Consider the following 9,796-nt stretch of genomic DNA (forward strand, 5'->3'; position numbering starts at 1 on the left):
GGGTGTGTTTAGAAGGGGGGGGGGGGGGGACCTGGCTGGTACACTGTGCTGCTTTTATTAATGAGCACTAATCGCTGGGAGTGAAGCAGCTCAACAAAGGGACAGACGCTGAAACCAAAGCAATTATGCAGCACAGGTCTGAGCCCTTACACAGCACTTAAAGCACTTTTTAAAAGGCCACCTGGGCACAATGTGGTCAACTTTTCGGGTGCCCCCCCCTTTTTTTTTTAACAGTCGCCAGGGCACGGACCCGATTGTTAAGAAGCGGGGAAAGTAATCCCTGGAGTCTGGCCACTAAACCTGCTCTGTCCCGAGTAACCATGGCAGCAGACAGGTAGTGTCTGGGTCACGGGGCAGGCGCGGACCCCTTTGCTTCATTCTCAAAGACCAAATCATAAAAGGTAAAGGCGTCAACATAAATTGGCAGGTGAATATTGTGGAACTGGTGCCAGCTGGGTTCCGCATGGCCAACAGCGCCACTGGATATTCGGCACCCCAAAACCATTTGCAGCTACTTAACACAAAGGCTGAGCGGTAGCTCGAAGCCAGAAGCTCGCGGATCAAAGATGAAACAAGATGAGACAATATATATGGATATTGTTAAAAAAAAAAACACACACACTCGACACATTATAATATAATTATAGGGAACTTGTTAAAAAAAATTACAATTATAATTAAATGGAATTTAAAAAAATAAATAAAATATAGCCGCTTCTTTTATTGTATTGTGTTTAACAAAATAAATGTCTAATTTAAAGGTTTTTGTAGCGAGACATCGAAGCAAAAAAATTTACTTGCAGAGTTTATGCGGGTCTTAAAATATTTACATATTTCATCTTATTAGAATTCACCACTTTTACTTTTTCTATGTTTCTCCAAACCGAGTGTGTCAAAAGTGCGGTTGTGTGTGCCCTTTCTGCAGGGAGCACATGATCTGGCTGGGCCTTTCCTCCCTTCGCCCTCTGGTTGCTATGAGACACTGCAGCCGGAGCCAAGGCCTCCGCCATTCATTACGGCAGGAACAAAAGCCAAAGGCGGTGGACAAAGCGGACCAGAGCGACTCCAACTAGCTCCCACTTAACACGCACATCACACCTCCGAGCGCTCCGCTGACATACAAATGGCCAATTAAAGCTCTCCTTTCTCTCCTGCCTTCTTCGCCGTCTCCTTTCTCAAGACAGGCAGCTATGTACTCAACAAGTTGAAAAGTTGGAAATTCTCAAGGCAATGGAAAAGCAGCCATGTTCGCTTCATATAATTCCGAGTCGCTGTGATGATGCTGAGAGTGCAAATTGTTTCCCCAAAAATCTCCTTTTCTTGGGGAAAATGCACATTGTGGTGCTGATTCAACTTGTTTGGTATTGTCGGGGATTAGGCGATTATATTTCAGCTTAAATTGCATTTCTCATGGGGTTGAAATTTTCTATTCTTCCAAAAATGAAATGCCCGCAAATTTACACTTGTTTTAATTGATTAAAATATAATAAAATCATAATACAACCATCAGCTGCCAAGTCCAACGTGGCCTGGTCCAAACCTCAAAACGGGCCACGCCCCTCTACACATTCTGTGTTTGCGTCTAGGGATGGGAACGGGGGGGGGGGAGATGAATTAAAAGTGGGCCGACTCCAAAATTAAAATGCCCTCCCTCCATTTGCCCTTCTTTTCACTGCACTTCAGACTTTTTGTTCTACAATCGACATTGATGGTTGGGAGTGCACAACTCACACATTTGTGAGGCTAAAAACAAATGCTGCTGTGCAAAAAAAGAAAAAAAAACATTTAAAAAAAAAATAAAAATATATATATTAAAAAAAGAAAATACTTGGGACAGAAAGTCTTGATTCTTAAAAGACATCAAATGTGAATTAATGAGGCACATTTGTGTACAGTCGCGTAAATGCTAGCCAAGATGGCGGCTAGCATGGTTGCGCTGGCTAACAAAATCAAAGTTCGAGATTAATCTATCCTTGTTCAAGATTTCAATGCCACAATTCAACATTATATCGAGCATTGAAATTCCTCTTCAAAAAGATGTAGTATGTGGTTTTCGGCATTAGCTTACAATGCTAATAACCTTTGATGACCCCAAAGCATGATGTGGATTTCGAAGTCTAGTTGGGGGCAGGAGTTGTTACGCCAACATGGCCTGCTGCTTCTTTCTCTGGAATTCCCAGCTAAACAGGAAGCAGCCAAGTGCCGCCATTGGTTTGATTTGCTTTTTCAGGCCGGCCTGGACGGGCAGCGTCTCCTCTGCCTCTCCGTCCAATAGGATCCCCCCCCCCCCCCCCAAGCTTTCTTGGTCGGCGAGACGTGAAAAACCCCAAAGCAGACAATACAGCAGAACGAAGCAACAAGCCAAATTGCCGGTCCAATTCAATCCAGAGTTTCATTTTTGCAAAATGATTCACACTGGAAGGGAGTGAGCGCTTTCCTTGTCCTGAGATGAACTCATTGAGCTCTCAGTCAGCATTTCCAAGGAAGCGATTGGGAGGGGTCGGGGACACACGTGCACACAGGCACAGACGCAAATGCGCGTGCACACACACACGACCGCATTTCCTTCTCGGCGGATTCTTTGCTCAACTGTGGGATTTAGGTCATGGATGCAAAAGCCTTTAACATGCGGCTGTTTCAAAGACCCCAAACATGGGCGCTGCGCGAGAAATAAAAAGCCAAATAAGGGCAATGGAGAAGGGGAGGGGCGTGCCAGGGGTTGCCATGTTACATGCTGTGCATCACAACTCCTTCACCCGTTACGTGACCGTAATACAAACAGCGTTTTGCAGGAAAGCAAACTTTTAATTGAGACTAACATCCGCTCATTAAAAATAAGCGTTTATCTAGTGATGGGAAAATGAAGCTTCAAATTTGCTTTATGAAGCAGTTGTATTTTTTTTTTACTCCTCTGGGTGGCACTGTTGGTTCAATGCTAAATTTATTCACTTTTTTAATTTATTTGCATTATATATAATCATGCCATGACTATGTACTTTTAGACAGAAAATTACTTATCAGTATTTCTCCTCATTGCAAATATTGCAAACTTTTTTTGGAACAGTTTCATGGCATTACCTTTCATTTTAAATGGGAAATATGATTTGAGAAAAAAGTATCTTGAGTTACAGGCGAAAAAAATCAACACTCCACAAAGGATTGTTCCCTCTCAAGGTAAAGCTAGAATTCCATCGACCCGTGTTTGAGAAAGCGAAACCAGTGCAAGGAAAAGTCCCTGATGTCAAACAGTGTACACACACACTCACACACACTCGTTTTATTGCTCGCCCACTTCCCCTCTTTGTATTATTGCAGCGACAGAAGCAAGACCAAAGAGCTCCTGCCTTGACAATGCAGCTACTGCGTTATTTGTGGTGCAATAACAAAAATAGAGTAACAGTATATGGGGTGCCTTAAAAATTTTCCTTCCCGACAAAGAACACCAGAGGGCGTAGTTTTGCCGTTACAGCAACCTTCTTTATATGAGCAGTGCTCAATCGCCTGATTTTCAACGTTTGAATGTTTTTGTCCAATTTAGTGACTTTTGCAGCAGTTTTAAGAAAGACTATGTACATCGAGGCCGGCCTCAAAATGACACACCTCTGCTCTAGAACAATTTTCTAGTTTGAAAATGATCTCTTGTGTCCTGATAAAAGACAATGGGAATTTTTGGTCCAAAATGAAAGGGATTCTTGCTTTCCATTTTTTTAATTAACTTACCATTTTATATGTATGGTGCTCCAATTAATAATAAAAATAATAAAATAAAATAAAAATAATGTATATTATGTATGCTGCATACAAACTTATTTTCATGGATATCTGAATGTATTATTCTTTTATGTATATAGTTTCTCTTGATGGTGTATTCTTGTTTACTTATATTACGGTTCTTTTTTCTTTTCCTATGCTGGAATGAACAAATTTCTCCATCGTGGGATCAACAAAGTTCTATGTTTATCTTAATAATAATAATCATAATAATACAGATGGCTTTGAAGCTCATAAGTTATGCTTGTTTAACAGCTTAACATTTAGGCTTTTTTGCTGTATATACACTGTCTAACAAGACGGTACTTAAAAGAATGCGCAAAACTTTTTAACAACCTGTTAAAACAAAATAGTTTTCTAACTACTGTACTGTGCCAGTTCACTTCTTGTGTACAATTTCTGGCTACTTTATCCACCTGCCTTTGACCTATAATGATGACTCGATGTACGGCATCAAAGTCGGTCGACCAGAATGAAAAATGTAATAGTCAAAAGGGATAGTTGGAGTTTAGTTGCTAAATTTTGACCAGAAATTGAAATAAAAACGTCAAGATGGACCATTTGTGGCCCATGTTGTGATCTCTCAAGTCCTGCTACAAAAAAAATGTTAACATTTGACCATAAACCAAATATTGCATCCTTGCAACAAAACATCAAGGCCAGCAAACGTCAAATAAGAAGGGCGTCTAGAGGAACAAGCAAACAATTGCATTTCTAAAAAATATATAATTTTGTTTTGCCTTTGAGAAACTCAAGTCAGCATTAATCACAAACAGCAATACACGAGCAACGACGACGCAGCTCTGCTAAACAACCAAAGTACAACACACGTCGCATTTGTATTTGAGAAGAATAGTTTAGGAAAAGAAAAATGCAGCTCACCAGCGTGTGCTCTCGTCCAATTCTCAGAAGAAAGATGCAGCAGTTTTCAGTCTCGGGGCCTGACAAAAAATAAGGAAGAGCACAGAAAAGTGCGTGCGTGATGTTGTCAACCAGAACCAGAGAAAAAAAAACTGCGGAGAGGTACGCAGTCATCATCACGGCAGGATTTAAGCGGGGGGCGGGGAAGAACTCCGAAAAGGACAGCGTTTTATCTCTTTTATCCGCTTTTATCTCCTGTCCTCAATGCCCCCCCCCTCAACCAACCGGACATTTATGACGCGCGCCTGTGCGTAAAATGGCGTGTTTCACTTTCAATCATTATTATTGCACAACACATGCAAACAAAATTTCAATAATAAAGTAACATAAATTGACATAAACTCGAATAAAAATAAATATTGTTGACAAACGTGGCTTACGTGGTGGCGTTCGAAAGCGTCCATCGTTTATTTTAGGTGTTGAGATGCTGACGCTGCTTTTGTGACGTTGCATCACCAGCCAAACATAAAAGCACGTACACGTCTACGGACATCCAAGGGTGAACTTGTGCCTTTAAGAAGAGGATCAGTTTGTATCCAATTTTACCCTCACCGTTTCAGGACTCCCCCGTGACCCCCTTCAAAGACCAACAGGTGCACGTTCCAACAGGGACTAGACGAGAAAATGTGGTGGCTCCTCCACACTCAGTTCCGGGGATGGTTTCAAACTCTCAAACTCTTCCCTACTGTCCTAAAAAAAATATCTAAATTAATTTATAACTACACCTCAGCATAACATTGTATCTTTATTCACATGAAAGGAAATAAAAAATAAATAAATTGGCGGTGTGACTCCCTGTGCACACTGTGACTATGAGAACATTACTGCCACCTACTGTAGTGGATGTGCAATGACACTTTATTGTACCGCCAAAAGTTCCTTAGGGTCACACACTACCCCTCCTCTGCCTTTTCAAAAAATGATGGACACTCACAGATGTATTAAGTGAAGAAAAAAGTTTAATATTCTGATTATACCACTGAGAGGGGCTTCAAATATTTGAGCTGTTTTATTCCCTTTAGGCAAGACTATTTGGCAACGTGGCCCGCAAATCAGCTCTGGAATTGGAACAGAAAAATGAGATGCTTTTTTTTTTTTTTTTTAAATGTGTTTTGCAGGTCATAAATTCTAAAATGCTTCCAAAGCTTTGTGAATTATGACAATTCTTCATCTCGCTAAACAGCAGGACATCAATCCTTCATCTGTTTGCAGACATTTTGTGAATACACATGCCTGTATCGCACATAAATCCTAATAACATTTTGCTACCTTTTGCTTGTCAAACTTCCACAAATTCTTCTTTCACAAAAAAATAGGAATTTTAGAATTTTAATTTTCGAATGAATTACAACAAAGTGGTTATTTTGGGCATTATTTTGATTCAAATTTGAGCCTCACGTATACACATATTAGATCAAGCACGCTCTGTACTGACAATATGTTCAACTCCACATCCCTACATTTTTTTGTTTTGGAATGAGGCTTGCAAAAAAAAAAATGAAATACAGACATATTGAGTATTCAGCAATATCTGTGTCAAAGCAGAGTGGTGGGGGGGGAAATAGACAGATTGACATCCTGCTGCTCATTTCAATAGAGAATAGTCATAATTCAAAAGTCTTGGCTCGCACTATTTATTATCTGCACAGCACATTTTTAAAGCTTCCCTGTTTTCCCCATTAGCCACGATTTTGCCGGTTGGGATATTTTTTTTTTCAGAGTCGAAACATTGTTCATCTCAGTAGTCACGCACCATGTGTCTCTTCAGCATCCAATTTAATCAATCTGCAATTCAGAAAAGATGAAGGCTGGGGAGAGAAAAAAATAAGCGGAATTGCCTCAGGGATACTCTTGAAAATGTCAACTCAAGACAACACCGCGTGCGAAAAGTCGCACCTGTCGTTTGCGCACGTACTTGACATCCCGCCAAAAATTCAATCATCATTATAATTGTTCTACCTGGCAACAGGTTTTTCTGTGTGTAAACGGCGTGACCTCGATGACCCCGTGCGCCGCCCGGGGACAAGGCTAATGAGATTAGCTTTGCGTGCGGGTCGACTGTCGCTTGTGACGCGTCCTCTCCAGCTTCCAGGCTGCACAGTTCATGTGACAAAACCGCCGCAGTGCGAGGATCGAGGATTACAGCGAAAGGGGTGAACGGGTTTGCTGAGCGCCAAGCTCAGGCCAAGATGAAGGCAGCCCAATGGAAATGATTTCAAATTTGATACCATCAGCTCACAGGCTCCCCCTGCTGGTGTAAAATGTCATTTACTTTTGTTAGGTTATTTTCGTCTTTGGACGGGAAAATGTCACAGAGTCGCAGATGACAAAACGCTTTCCCATTCGCAAAAGTCTGCACACCCGAGCGTTCATTTTGAGTCGGTCGTCACAACAACAATCGCGCAACGCGCCGTGAATGCACACAACCTCCTCCTGTGCGAGTCCTCTGCCCTCACACAATGACTTCTCTCATTGGGCCTGATCTCCAGTCCAGACACAACGCGCTTAGAAATGCAAAACGGCTCCATGTTGGGGAGTCGTGACACCTCCTGAAATTAGATTTTCACTCCAGATGCCACCTGAAGATCTACAACTTTGAGGTTTGCCCATCATAGCATTTCTCGTGGGGCACAATTTTTTTTTAATTTCAACACCCTTGTGTTGCAGCGCACTCATTTCTTTCGAGCGGTTTCGAAATAGCATTGTCTGCTCGGAGACAGAATCCGACTGGAGGCTAATCTCTAAACCAGATGGAACATTTGAAGCTGATTTACTTCCAGTATGTGTTTTCCACAACAAGAAACGAAGCCTTAATGCGGTGAGGCGGCCAACGGTTTGCTTCCAAATCTTGCGGAAAAAGCACGAACGACAGGAAGAACAAAGAAAAATAGCTTCAAGAAGGCATCGAAATGCCCTCAGATCTCGGTTAAATACTATTAAATGATTTCCTCGCTTTTGTCAGTCGGGTAATCAACACCGGGTTCCTCTGTGGTCTCATTTGGGGCAAATTACAGTTTCACGTTTCAACATCTAATACCCAAAGTGTTGGTGTTTATTCAATTTAATCCGCTTGGCTAATTATCTGGACGTGCTACCAAGCCAAAGCTGATATTGGTTAATATCTGCCGACTGTGCGGATCGTTTTTCACACGATTCGGTACAAGTCCATAAAATTAGCCACTTAAACAAGTCATCGTTCATCAGGCATCTCGGGCACCTGCATATTAAAAATGAAGGTCGGTGTCTTTTTTCGAAGAGCTTGGGGAGATCCATGCAATATTTCGTCAAACCGGTTCAGAGCGCTTAAATCTCGCTTGAGCTTATCTTGGAAAGCTCGGCTGCGTGCTGCTCGAGGCCGCACGTTGCCAACAGGTTGTTAAGCGTTTTGACAGACGGAGAAAAGTAAAATGGCGACGATCGACGCCGCTTGGCGCAGAAGTTGCCGCGGTGATACATGATCCTTCCAGGAATAACAGGCAGATAGGTCAAGAATGCGCCTTCCGTAATAAAATAAACTTAAATGACGTTTGGGTGAGAGTTGCTCTCTTGTCGCTAAAATATATCAACGAAATTAGCAACCTTGATTAGCCCTTTGTTAGCCGAGAGGGCCCCCTGGTCGCCACGGAAACAAAAAAACTGCATGACTTCAAGTGATTTTTATTTTATGTTGATAATATTCATATTGTTGATTTTAATTTTGGAACGTTAGAGACATAATATTGACTGGAGTGTGACCCAGAAATGATTGATTAATTAGCTTGTCAACGATCATGCTAGCCATATCTAATTTTCAACCCGATTTTTGAATCATGTTGAAATTTGACTCACTTGAAAACAATAAAACAATTCTTAGTTGTTGATGGTTTTTTTTTGTCTAATAATGCTTCATTGACATTAAGGTTTCATTAGTTTTAGTGTTAGTTTGGAGTAGAGTAACACAGAAGAAAAAAAACATTTAAAATAAACTTTTAAAGCTCATGTAAAAAAAAAAAAACATTTCACCAGTATAATTTCAGTAAGTTATAATTTTGTTTAGTTATTTTCTTATTTCTCATCAACTGTAATACAAAATGGATGGATGGACATATACACAAATACATATATGACAACAGGTGAAAAAACCTGCTTCAGGGTCATGACATATTTCTGTGCAAACAACAAAACAAAATGTTGTTACGGAATATAAACAAAAACAGTCAAATAAAAGCTCGTACCAGCAAAAACTGCCCGCGGTGGTGCAAAGTGGGTCATGTTACGTCGTTACGGGAGGTGCGGAAAACCCATTAGAGTGAGCCACGTTTGCCGCAACCGGGTTCAGCTCAGGTGAAAGCTGTCACGTGGCCTCCTCATTGTGTTATTGTTGACCAACGACCTGGCACGCGCGCTTGCCAGCGAGTCAGCCTGACACCGATGAGGGCGGGCAGGCCAGCGAGGTCCAAAACGCGACTCTCAGCTCACCTATTACCTGCTTTGCGACGATCCTTTTGGAAGGATGAGCCAAGCCTTTATATTTCTGGCTGTCGCTGATAGGAGGCACCCAGGCCATGTAGGCCGGGCCTTGATAACGCACTCAATGAACTCTCTATTTTAGGTCATGAGACTCGATGAACTCGCTCAACCCCAGCAGCGTCAAAGAAAAACAGTTGGTGGCAAAATTCAATTTCTAAATACAGAACCAAGTCCAACTGGTTTATAAATTGTCCCGAGTTATCACGAACAACCAAACTTCTGTAAAATATTTGTCTAAAAAAACAGTGGCGCCTTGAGATATGAGTGGCAGTGAACTCAATTCAACTCACTGCAAAATGAACAACACGTTGGTAAATATTAGTCATACAAGTCATCAAAAAATGGCTTCAAGCTTTAGGATGCCTCTCCCACTTGTCAAACCAAACAAAAAAAAAGAAAATTACAATTACTATTCAGAAGAAGCCCATAGCTTGCCTTTGGGAAGTCTAAGCTTGATGCTAACAAACAAAGCGGGCCATTGACATGCTTTGCTAACAGTTAGCTTCGGTTGTTTTAGAAGCAACAGATATTATATATTAATATGTGTAAAGCTGAAACTGTCAAGTCCTGATGGCCTCATGTCTGCTCAGCCTCA

This window comes from Syngnathus acus, chromosome 6, assembly GCF_901709675.1.
Source record: "Syngnathus acus chromosome 6, fSynAcu1.2, whole genome shotgun sequence".
In the NCBI taxonomy this organism is placed as follows: Eukaryota; Metazoa; Chordata; class Actinopteri; order Syngnathiformes; family Syngnathidae; genus Syngnathus; species Syngnathus acus.